The following is a 13,099-nucleotide window of genomic DNA, read 5'->3' on the forward strand; positions in this document are numbered from 1 at the left end:
TAGCCTAGGAAGAAACAAAAATTATGTATGAGAGTGGCAATAGTTTACATTCAGTTATGTCATGTTGGATCCAAATCAATGCAAGATACTGAAAGAAGTTTCTAAGAACTGCAAAACTTTATCATGGGACCCACAAGTAGCTCTTGCCACTGTTAATGTCAAATGGTTGCTTGAGTTAGACCTATATAAGAGGTGTGCCAGAAGGAAACCTTTGCTGTCCAGGAAAAATAACAGAGCAAAAAATTAAAGTTTGCCCATTAACACCTGGACAAACGATACAACTTCTGGAACAATCTGATCTGATTTGGCCAACAATCTGATTTGGCCATAGTACCTGAAGACATGTTTGGAGAAAACCAAACACAACATTTGACCAAAAAAACTGGATATTAACTGTGAAGCACATAGTAAAATGTAATGTTTTGGAGTTGCTTTGCTGCACCAGGGCCTGGACAGTTCACCATCACAGAATCCAATAGGAACGTCAAATGAACCATAACTTAAGTACCAATTCGATACTATAATCCCAAACACTTAACGGTATTAGCTTTTTTACAGTATTGTTACTGTTGAGTTGGTGCTGCATTTGGTGTGAATGCAAGCAGATGAATTACTTCCAAAGTAAAAATTGTACCTAAGAAAACCTTGAGTAAAAAGTACAAATGAAAACTGCTCACAGTGGTGATGCTACTCCACCATATTAAACCATGCTGAAAAAAAAAGCAGCAGAAGTCATGTCTGGAAATGCTCTGTGTTCAAGAGACATACACACACGTTATTGCCACTTTTATCCTATTATACAGTTAGTTCAGAAATAAATTTGTACGTGCTTTGAAAGTGCAATCATGCAACAGATAAAACAATGTAGTTGATGTAGTTGATGTTTCAATTGTGGACTTATACATGGACATAAACAATAACAAAATATTTTCTAGGTATCTTATACAAATTAGAGCAGAACAAAGGTGTTTTACAGAAATTCTGAAATAATGGATTAATGTAAAACTGGCAAGTCTGATTTCAAATAGGAATCCTTAAAGTTGGGACAAAAATAAAAAAGTGGGAGAGATTTGGAAAATTAAAGTATCAGGAGTTTGTGATATTTGAAAATTCAATTAATTTGACTCATTTGTTAAATAAAAATCGTTAGTAAGTTTTTAACCAGTTAATGTTGCAAATATAAATCTTACAATAGCAAATGTTACAAATCTAAAAAAAATGGTTCTATGACAAAGCAGATTTTAAAAGAATGCTTAAAAGAATTTATTGAAATGAAAATATCCTGAACCATTTTACAATTTGCTAAATTAATCATACTTGTTTGTCACATTGTTTATCTAGATGAATCATAAGCTACATTAAAGCTTAGTATTGTATTTTGATATTTATGAATGCCAATAATAGTTTACTTAAATGATAGCAGGGTAACTACTTAAAGAATATATAACAATTTTAAAGCTGATGTTACTGTTAGTATGTATATATTCTGTACTGTATTACAAAAAAAGGCACAGCATTGTTCACTTAAAAGGTACTTTTAAGGCATTTTCACTCTCCTAGTCTGTTTGCATTGTTCCCAATCTAGGGATAATTTGTTCCTTTATTTCAGTTTCCAGTTAGTTTAGTTACATTTCACACTACAGACTTTCAAGCAAACTAAATATATCAATAAACATTCTGTAGGTGTATCATGGACTTCTTTCGTTGGCCAGAAACATTTTTCCCCAGGAAAAAATACCTTTGCAGGTTAACACTAGCTGTGTTTGCATACTGCTTCATTTTCCATAATTATTTTGTTTATTTACCAAACCTCTATGAACAAAACATTTATTATTGTACAACTAGAAGAATGGATGAAAAATATGTAAGATTACAAATGGTATGAAAACAAAACATTTCCATTAGGCAAGTGTACAAAGGAAGGCAAGTTCTGCTCTGGGCATTCAAATGATATGCTTCAGTTTTATGACAGAAGACATACCAAGTGAGCTAAATTTTAACTGTATGAAGTTGTAAATGTACTCACCAGTATGCAAATTATGAACATAGTCAGTTTAGTTAATCCACAATCAAATGCCTACTGTCGTAACTCTTGCAAATATTTGCTATTAATGTTCATTTTGGAGTGTTCCAGTAACATTTACTCAGTGCTTGAAATAGAACAATTTCCAATTTGCGTACTGGTGAGTACCAGTATGCTATTCCTGTGGCATTCTAAGTTTCACAAGAGAAACCCCACCGCTCTTTGAGCGAATGGTATACTATTGTGGAGCTTTAAGTTTCATTGGGCCATTCTCTTTAAACTAAACTTTTTGCATGGCAGTGCACTGATGTTTCATGAGGGGTCTCATGTGACCCAAAACTTTGACCAAACTGATTGAATGATAGTATATCACCACAAAGTACCACTAATCATTCGATTTCAAATCAAGCACTGCATACAGGTACTGTATATTACATTTGTCAAAGTTAATGTACCTACAGCTCTGCATTGCACCCAAAAAGCAATCACACTCCATCTGTGCACATCACTTCTGTGGTTAAAGATTAGGTTTGACTGTCACCATCACAAGGCACTGCTATTAGTTTTTCGCTGTCTACCGGTATGTATGTATTTTGATGGTTGTTTTAGCAGTTGATTTTTTTTTCCTTTCCCAACTTTTGTCCGATCATGTGTACAAGGTTGAGTGAACCTGCTAGTCTAACTCTGATCAACTATTGGTAATTGTGCAGAGTGAGATTGGCATGTTCACATCTACCTTAACAAATCAGATTTTCCAGGAAATTGCAGTTTGAAAAAAAACACACAAAAATTAACTAGGTGTGAAAACACGTTTTATGAAATGAATGTGATTTCTATTTTTGCTGTAATATCAATTAGGCATCAAGTATTGTGAAATGTTAATGGTATTGGTACTGAATACAGAAAAGTTAGTATTATGACATCCCTAATGCTGAAATCCCCCAAAGATTATGAACCTCTTATTTGTTGTTATATTGGGGGTATCCTCATCTCTGTTACATACTAAAATTCAAGGCTTGTATTGTATTTTGATATTTATGAATGCCAATACTAGTTTATTTTAACAATAATAAGATAACTATTAGATGGACATACAAGTATTTTGTTGTTAATATTTATATCTCTTATATATATTTCTGTTCTGGTTCGTCCTGCTTCCTCTTCAAAACCGCCCCCACCCCCCACATGCAGCCCACACGGCATTTCTCAATTTCTATTGGTTAGTCCTGCTTCCTCTTCAAAACCGGTCGTCCCCCCCACATGCAGCCCACACAGCATTTCTCAATTCTCATTTCTCAATTCCTATTCCTCCTTTGGACTACCGCGTTCCCCGCTCCTCTCTTATGATGTGTCTTATGGTGTCTCGTCACCGCCCTATATCTAGCCTGACCGTGTGACCTTTCACTTCGGCCATGTGTGTGCCTGGGAGTCTTTTCTGTAGCCTGCTACAGGAAGGTACTCTCTCGACCACTGGCATTGGTTTCGCTCCTTGCTATTTTCGTTATACTGCGATGGTTGTTTCCTAAGCCTTTGTTATAAAACGAACAACAGTATCTTCTCTGTCAACTGGTTTTTGTAAAACGTCATCTCTATGCAACTGCCTGTTCCTATCAGTGGGTTATTTCTTGACACAAACAGACTCACCTTCTCCATGACTATCAATAAGTCCCACGGACAAACGTTTGCAAAGATTTGCATTAATCTACAACAACCAGTCTTCAGCCATGGTCAGTTGTACGTGGCTTTTTCAAGGGTTAGATCTTTCGACTCATTATCTGTCGTCTGCAGCAAAACACCTATTTATAACTGCGTCTTTCAAGAAGTATTTCTTTCTTCTTGATTTCCGAATTCCCTTCTCACCAATTACCGTCCCTATTCTTACACTGCCGTACGCTATGGCAGGTGTTGGCCAATATTTAATATTACATTATAGAAAAAGGCACAATATTGTTCAATAATGGAGGTACTTTAATAAAAGCTGCTTAGTGGGGTTTGTTTTTTGTCATGTTATCGAAACATTATCAGGTATTGAAAAATTTCACTGGATTTGATATTGAATACAAAAATTCTGTTACAGTTACCTCCCTACCAAAGACTTATCCCCTCGCCCAATCACAATACACTTTACATAGAGTACAAGATTTAGCTTCCTTCTCAGATTACACGTTGAATTTTACAAATCAACTTATATAAAATCAAGTATCATAACAAGATCTCTGACAGACCCCAGTAAAATGGATTGTGAAGACCTCCCTCCCTGAAGCTCCTCAATTTTGCAAGATCCAGTGAAGCACGCAACAAGAATTTATAAGTAAGTTTTCCCATACTGGTGTTTTTTATAATAAAGGCATGAACGCAGCAGCGAGGTTATAATCAAGCAGTGAGCAAAGAGAAAAAAATCTAGAGAAAATCTATTTTAGTGAGATTGACACTGTACCATGTACTGTGGGCACACTAAGAAAAGAAGTAATGTCAGTACTTTCTTGGATGCAATATACAATATAGTGAATACAATAAGCAATGTTTGTCATCACATATAACACTTTTTGATGTATGTGGGCTCTTGCTGTTTTAACCATTGTAAGCAAAGATGGTGCCACTAACAGATTTTTTTACTGCTTACAGACAATACTGATAGGTATGCTGATGGATTGGTAGTGGGCAGAGAGGTGCAGTGTTTGCCTTTTTAGTTTTTGTAAAAGAAAATTATGTGAGTATTTAAAATATTGCACCTAAATGTGATAAGTGGTCCATGGTTAACCACAATTATTAAATAAATAATTGGGTCCAGAAATATGCAGGCTCTGAACAGGTGCGGGAGTGTGCATGCTGGTGCACCACTATTGGGTTGATTGTGTACTTGGGTACTTATGCATTCACGTGCAAATGCAAGCAGTAGGTGAAAGACAACACCTGCACCCAATCAGGCAGTATACAGGCATCCTGTGCAGCAGACAGGGGAAAAGAACACAGAAAAGATTGAGATCAAAAATGAAAAGGATTAAATCAGAATCAAAAACAAGAGACAGATAACAGAGGTTATGGCTGGAGAAAGAGGCAGGACAGTAAGGACCCTGTCTCATGCGGAAAGGAGGCAGACAGTTGGAAGTATGCCCCGGAGAAGCAAGCAGCAGGCCAGTGCTCAAGTGCATTGTTGGAGAAGGGGCGCCCCTCAGAACAGTGCAGAGGAGTAGGACCAGCCCTGTTGTACAGTGTCTCCCTTCTGACACAAACAGACTGGCTGAGAGAGATATGTGTGTGGTTCGGTGAGGAGTTCTGCCAACGTGCTGTCAGAAGGACACCAAAACCTATGATTTATTAGATAACTACCCCTGTTGGCGTGCGTCTCATCATGCCGCAGGGTCCTGATGGGATAAGCTGAGGAGAACCCAGATTTTACAGAAAAGTATTGGGGCTTGGGTTTTTTTACTTTGTTTTTAGAGGATAATTTTTTGAAATTTCCAACCTCCGTCTGACACCTTTGTTTTTGTAGATTATCTATTTACTTATTTATGGAAGATCTCGCACTGCACTTGTGAACAGTTTGTTTTTGTTTCGGCACTTTTGATTGATTTTAATAAAAGCACTTGGCACTTCTGTACCAACCCCTTGCTGACTGTGTGCCCTCTTTTGCCTGGCTCATCTTGAGTTATGACTGTCAACAGTTCTGGGTTCAAGGGACTTCAAGAAGCAACCAGGGAAAGTGGAGCCAACCCAGAACATCACGCTAAAACAAAAGTGTAGACATTCTTACAGCTTTAGCTTTGTTCCTACTGGAAAGACAACAGGTGTCATGGCTTTCCAATTATAAGTGTTGAGGAGAAAGTGCATGGTTATGTTTTTTTTTGCTTTTACACAGTAATTTGAATCCACACTTTCATATTCTAGTAACACAATGTTACCACAGTTAAAACATCTGCATTTTTTTCCATCACCTGATGTCACTACTGTTTCAAGTGCATTTTAGAAAGTAGCTGGGTGTCTCTTTCACAGTATGTGGAATCTTTCAGCAGAGATGAATGTCAAGAGCTTTTGCTGAAGGAGTTACTCCTTTCTTTTTCCAAATCACACCATACTAAAGAAAAAGGCTTGGCCCTTTTGTTTAACAAATTTGGCTTAGCATCTCATGTTTTAGTGAATGTTTTTCCCTAATTTTGTGCATTTATTGCTTATGACATCGTGTGTTTGTGTCCCTATATCAGATAAGCAAATCTTATCTTTCCCGGGTTGATTAGCATTTCTAATGATAAATATTTGTAAATGAAGTACACATTACTTCCTTACACTGGTCACTTGATTCCTGCTGTAATGGGAGATGGGTACACGTTTAAACTAAAAACTAGTGTACTATGCCCTGCACAAATAAGCTTTATCTAGTTCAACAAATTTCACCAAGACTAATATTCAAATTCTTGATTACTTTATTACCTTTTCCATAAACTGAAAAACAAACAGAAACAATCAGCTGAAAAGTCACAAGCCACATTGTAGTCCACTTTGCTTCTGCCAAAAGAGAAAGTGCACAGTGAGAGGGCAACAATGACAAAGAGAAAGTCATCCTAATACCGAACAATGCTACATGTTTGAAACTCCACCTTCCAACATTTAAATATCAACCACTGATGTAGGCATAAAGCATAAAGCCTTCCTGTCATGCTAGCAGGCATTCCAAAGGCACACATAATCTTCCAGTTCTCATCAGAATAAGCAAAAATATACTGAACATGAATGCTGCCAATTTTGAGCGCTATAATTTGACATTAAATTCAGCATTCCATGTAAATATCTATTTTTGATCCTTTACACAAAATATTCATCAATCATTTGGGATTTTAACATCCCTAGTTGCTTCCCTCTGATCCATTTGTGGATAGTACATGACTCAAGAACGTAAGGAGTGGGGACTTCATTGTCCTTTTAATTAAGGACTGTAGAAGGCTTAACTGTGTATCTCCAGGGTTCCCATATGGCATTTAGGAATTATGGCCTCAAACCTACATACACATAACCCCTTAAATCAAAAGCAGTTTGAGGCCTGGCTAGAAGTAACTCTGGGTCAGGGGGTACAGTGGGTCAGTTACAGTATACCATTTGTGGCTGGCCTGTTTTGTTTCTATTAAAAAAATGTTACTGAATGAGATAAAAGTTTAATGTCATAATTCAGCTAACTTGAATGGCTTTTATTAGCACAGAAACATACCATGCTACTGCTTCATATCTATATCACATTATAAAATATTGAAAAAACAACTAACAGACAAAATGAAAGATTTTTTTGAAAGTTTAACTCATTATGAACAATCATAAAGGTGAAATATTAATAAATGTTTTTCTTTTGCTTTCAGTTATCAGGAGGAACAAACCCTGGCGGTGGCTGTAGCCCATCGCAGGGTACACTCATACACAAAAACACAAATGATTGATCTAGATTTGCAATGTGGAAGGAAAACAAAAACCTAGGGAAGACTGTACCTAGGTCATAGACACAGGGAAAAGGTGCTAACTCAACACAAGCAGTGACCAGGTTATGAATCAAACCCTGAATTCAATGGCTAGGAGGTAGCAGCCTGCGGTGGGCTGGCGCCCTGTCCATGGTTTGTTTCCTGCCTTGCGCCCTGTGTTGGCTGGGATGAGCTCCAGCAGACCCCCGTGACCCTGTAGTTAGGATATAGCAGGTTGGATAATGAATGGATGGATGGATGGAGGTAGCAGCACTGACAAAAATGCTTCTCTCACTCACATTTCACATCCATCCATATCTGGTGTCCCAAACTATGTTCTTGTCTGACTTAAGTCTTAAGTTCTTAATTCTTAAATGATTGCAGATTTTCAGTACAGTTACTTTCTTAATTAGCTGCCATTTAATGCTGTTGATGGAAAACACATTCTTGCCTTGATTTCATTTGTTTCACTTTTTATGATTTAGAAGCCTATATCGTTTTATATTTTTCCTTAACCAATAACTTGCTGACAATAAGTACTAAGCTGTACTGGGTCAAAAAAATATTGAAATGAAGTTCTTCAAAAAAAAAATGAAACCATATTAAATATGTCTCCCATGTCAGAGTTAGTGTACTGGCGGGGCATATAATAAAGGGTGTTCTCACACTAGCAATTTGTTCCATGCCTGAGCACATTTGTCTGCAAATAAACCCCTAAAATCTCATTTATTCTGACTAGTATGATTGCTCCATGCCAGGCCAACTGTACCGTGCCCCAGCCCACTTGTAAACTAATACATACCCCTAACAGCAGTAATTTTTTTAAAGTTATGAAAGTGAATGCAGCAAAAACCTGAATGCTTCCAGTCTGAAACCCATGTTTACTTGTGTCCAACACAATATTTTATAGTCCAGGACAAAATTTTTTGTTCAATTAACCTAGTTAAGTCTCAGTATCCTAAGATTTACTCCAGTGATCATGCAGCAAGAACAGATTTAGAGCAGGTATACAGAATAACCAATGAAAAAATGTACCAAACAATTCAGAACCTGCAAAATGAATAAGCCGTACATGTACAATATGGCGGCACATTGGAGCAGTGGGTAGTGCTGCTGCCTTGCAGTTAGAAGACCCGGGTTAACTTCCCGGGTCCTCCCTGCGTGGAGTTTGGATGTTCTCCCTGTGTCTGCGTGGGTTTCCTCAGGGTGCTCCGGTTTCCTCCCACAGTCCAAAGGCATGCTGGTTAGGTGCAATGGCAATTCTAAATTGTCCCTAATGTGTGCTTGGTGTGTGTGTGTGTGTGCAGTCAGCAGTGGGTTGGCGCCCTGCCTGGGGTTTGTTTCCTGCCTTGCACCCTGTGTTGGCTGGGATTGGCTCCAGCAGACCCCCGTGACCCTGTAGTTAGGGTATAGCAGGTTGGATAATGAATGGATGGATGGATGGAGGTAGCAGCACTGACAAAAATGCTTCTCTCACTCACATTTCACATCCATCCATATCTGGTGTCCCAAACTATGTTCTTGTCTGACTTAAGTTTTGATTTTAATATCAGCTTATACATCAGGAAGTCCAAAATTCTTAAATGATTGCAGATTTTCAGTACAGTTACTTTCTTAATTAGCTGCCATTTACTGCTGTTGATGGAAAACACATTCTTGCCTTGATTTTATTTGTTTCACTTTTTATGATTTAGAAGCCTATATCATTTTATATTTTTTCCTTAACCAATAACTTGCTGACAATAAGTACTAAGCTGTACTGGGTCAAAAAAATATTGAAATGAAGTTCTTCAAAAAGAAATTAAACCATATAAGAAATGTCTCCCATGTCAGACCCCCATGACCCTGTAGTTAGGATATAGTGGGTTGGATAATGGATGGATGGAAATTATAATGCGTGGACAGCAAACAAATACGACATTAAACTGGTTTGAAATTGATACGTCTGTCTAAGCCTTGATTGACATCAGGCTTTTGCATAAGTAGAATAAAATAGTGTGTAAAATAGGAGGCTTTTTGATTCTTTAGAGTCTGAACGCTTGCACAGATCCGACACAATGACAAAATGAGCATAAAAACCAGACTAACTGCATTATCGCGCTATTCCTTTAAATAAAAGACCGTTGCCAGCCAGCCACCCAATGCTACTTCAGTTACGCTCTGCTTCGTCTCGCTTCTCATACCACAAGAAAACTGCACCCTAAATATAGAAGTAACATGAAGCCATGCTGTTTGGGGAATTCTGATATTGACAGTCTCTTTGTGTTTCTCTGCTACACTTTGGATGGATATAAAAAGAGAAAGAGGGAGCCAAGTCTTTAAAAAATGCAAGCGCATATATAAAATCAACATATTCAGACAATATGCATTGTTATTTAAAATGCCAATGGTGTGTTATTTGAGCGGCACTGCGTCATACTTATACCAGTATAATTAAGAAAAGAATCCGTAATGCACACCATACAAATCAGGACATACTGAATAATGCAGGATAAGCAAACACAATAGAAACACACTAAAAAGCAATCATGCCGTTTCAAATATGAACATAATACACTAAGACAAAACTTGCACAATTAAGCGCAACTCATGACATGCTATTTCCGGAGCAGAGTTGTAATACGAAGCTTTTCCAATGTTATTTTTTCTTTAACAACCAAAGCAAAAAGCCGGGTTGCCCTTGTCCTCTCCTCCCCCTCCCAAACATGCCCCATGCAAGCATAACAGAAAGCAGCAAAACGTGACGGTCTAAGAAACGCAGTCACAAAACACCATAACACAAAACCACAACGTGCCCCGAGTCCGGCTTCACATTTGCACCTTTTTATCACTTCAATACAAAACCGAATCCGAAGGAAGTTTCCAGTAGGACTCGCTCAACCAGCCGAGCAGCCTCCCCTTTGTAAGCATCCCGGTGCCGCACTGATGACGTCAGCAGCCGGGCTCGCGGCGTCAGACAAACACAGACAAGTGGGGACCGCGAGGGCTTTGTGTCACTCTGGCAGCGCGTGTTCTCCACTGCACCTTCCACTCTCTCGATAATGGTTATGTATTTTACAACTTATCCAACGTTCTCGGGAAGATGAGTTTGATCTATCAGATGGACATTTCTTTAACACAAAGTCATCAAGTACTCTGTCTAGCGGGTAAATGTAGCTTGTTGCTGTCCAACTTCTTAACAGATAACGTTTTTCTAAGGAAGCTTAATTTTTATGTCCTGAAAATCCTTGCTCAAAGTCCCATCGAATATTTGAGTATAGGAGTGTGGGAAAGGCGCCACATACATTATATATATTAGAGCGGGGAAAATTATAGAACGCTTCAACGTTTTTCTTGGTATATATCTAATGGGGTTATTGACATGAAATTTTCAGCAGATGTCTGTAACAACCCAAGTAATCCACACATGTAAAAAAAAAAAAAAGTAAGTCCATAAATTAAGTTAGGGGTAGTAATGTGAAATGACATAGGGAACAAGTATTGAATGTGCTTACTGAAATGTATTTAATACTCAGTAGAAAAGCCTTTGTTGGTAATAACAGCTTCAAGATGCCTCCTGTGTAGTTATTCAGCCTGCCCAGTCCTCAGATCTAAATCCACTAGAATACCTTTAGGATGTGGTAGAATAGAAAATCAGCAGCATGAATGTGCAGCTGACAAAACTACTGAAACTGTATGATGCAATCATGTCAAAATGGACCAAAATCTCAAATGAATGTTTTTGACATTTTTTGAAATACATGCCACAAAGAATCAAGGCTGTTTTGAGAACAAAAGCAGGCCCTACCCAGTATTAGTATAGTGTTCCTAATAAGTTATTCAGTGAGTGCATTTATTATATACACACACATATATCTATGGTACATACACATATATTTATTGTCACACACGCCCGATTAGGAGGCAGCCAGAAAGTGAAAATTTACAGGATGGGGATATAAGACGGTGTACTGATGCTTCTCTCTTTTTTTCCATCAGAAAGACCGAAGACTAGATGAATCCCGATACATGAAACACCGCTAAAACACGATCACATACTAGGACGAACTTCCACATTCCAGCCGTCCCCACATGATGACTTCAACCCGGTCGTCCTCTGATGACATCACCTCCGTCGCATCCCATTCATGTTATCTCATCTCTGCACCAATTTCTGGTGCATCCGCCATAAAACCAGACACCTTTCCAGTATCAATAGCGAATGTATATGCTCACTCTTGCTGTGCTGTACAAAAAATCAAATAAGTTGGTTTATCTACAGTATATGGGGACGGTTCCCCAACCCTTAATCTGTCTCTCTAGTCTCTTTTTCACAGATTGGTGTAGCCAGCAGGAATTACTGTTCAGAAAATAAGTGAAGAACAGGACCTGAATACGGTACTGAGTACCATGATGACGGAGCTCCAGCCCCTGAAGCTTGAGGTGGCGGAAAACCGAAGCAAGCTCGCCGACGTCACAGAACGGCTTGCGGTAAAAGAGGTGGTACAGTCGGAGGCTGTCCAGCCTCCCCCCATCCCGTTAGTACCCCTGATTGAGTCAGAAGACATTGATTCGTATCTTCTCAAATTTGAGAGAACGGCCTGACGAAACCACAGGCCAGGGACGGAGTGGGCCCACATACTTACTCCTTACCTTAAGGGTGATGTGCAGTGGGCCTATTACAATCTCCCTCAGTTATATATATATATATATATATAGAATAACTGCATGTGATACAAATGCCATACATTAGTGTCCACACTAACAGGAAATATACTGAAAAGAAGAAACTAATGAAGAATGTTGGAACAGTGATTAAGCGCTATATAAAAGTACCCAGTGTGAAAGGAGCTATATGAACAAATGAAATATTGAAGGTTTTTTGAGCATCATAAAAGTGTCCAATATAAAAGACGCTATATGAAAGAAAAAGAAAAAAGAACGACTAGACCTTCATTAAGTAGTATACAATATTGTCATCTATGAAAGGTGTTATATGAAATAAAAAGACAGAAACTAAGAAAGAAACGAGAGTAATGATAAATGATGATTATAAACGACAAAAGGCAAAATTGCCATCTTGCTGCCCTCTTGTGGCTGATATACAACATCTCAGTACATAAATACTGTTTTCATTGTGTTTGTTTTTTGAAGATGCGCCTGTGGTCAAAGCCTACTGTATGTCCCTCTCATTGACTTGGCGTACCTGTAAGAGATGTTCAGTATTTTATGTACATGGAATGGTTATATAAATGCAATGTATAAAAAAAATATATAATCTTTATTTCTGCTATTATTGTTATTAACACAGTTCAAGTAGGGACTTCAAAGGTATCTGATAAAAATAAGCAAAACATGACGTCCCTGAAAAAGTACACTTGTAAAGCTTCACAATGGATATTAAGTACAGTCTACATTGGGAGATATCAAAAATAAATGTAAAAGAAGAGTTTATGTGTGCGGTGATCTTACTGCTTCCAAAGGATAGCTCAAAAAAAAAAAAAAAAAGTCTGACTGGCTACATTCTTGCTGGTGTCTCCAGCCATAACATCTTTGCCAATTCAAAGTACTGCGATAAAAGACTCAGCGAAAATGTGGGAACCTAAGAGACGAACGGGGACCATCCATCCATCATTTACACCTGCTTTATACTGGC

General features: G+C 38.1%; 1 protein-coding gene across 2 annotated transcripts in view; it reads right to left on the reverse strand.

Annotated features, from left to right (window-relative positions):
• Positions 1-10,375, reverse strand: part of ubxn2a (UBX domain protein 2A) — a 72,890-nt gene extending 62,515 nt beyond the window's left edge. Inside the window, exons 1-2 of one of the 2 annotated variants that reach the window (XM_039748369.1) lie at positions 10,285-10,375; positions 6,452-6,526 (exon numbers count right to left, since the gene is read on the reverse strand). The gene's annotated coding sequence lies outside the window, so the exon portion shown is untranslated. The remainder of the gene's footprint in view (positions 1-6,451; positions 6,527-10,284) is intronic. The other variant, XM_039748368.1, reaches the window with a different exon arrangement.
• Between the last annotated feature and the right edge of the window lie 2,724 nt (positions 10,376-13,099).

Source organism: Polypterus senegalus, chromosome 3 (assembly GCF_016835505.1).
Source record: "Polypterus senegalus isolate Bchr_013 chromosome 3, ASM1683550v1, whole genome shotgun sequence".
NCBI lineage: Eukaryota > Metazoa > Chordata > Cladistia > Polypteriformes > Polypteridae > Polypterus > Polypterus senegalus.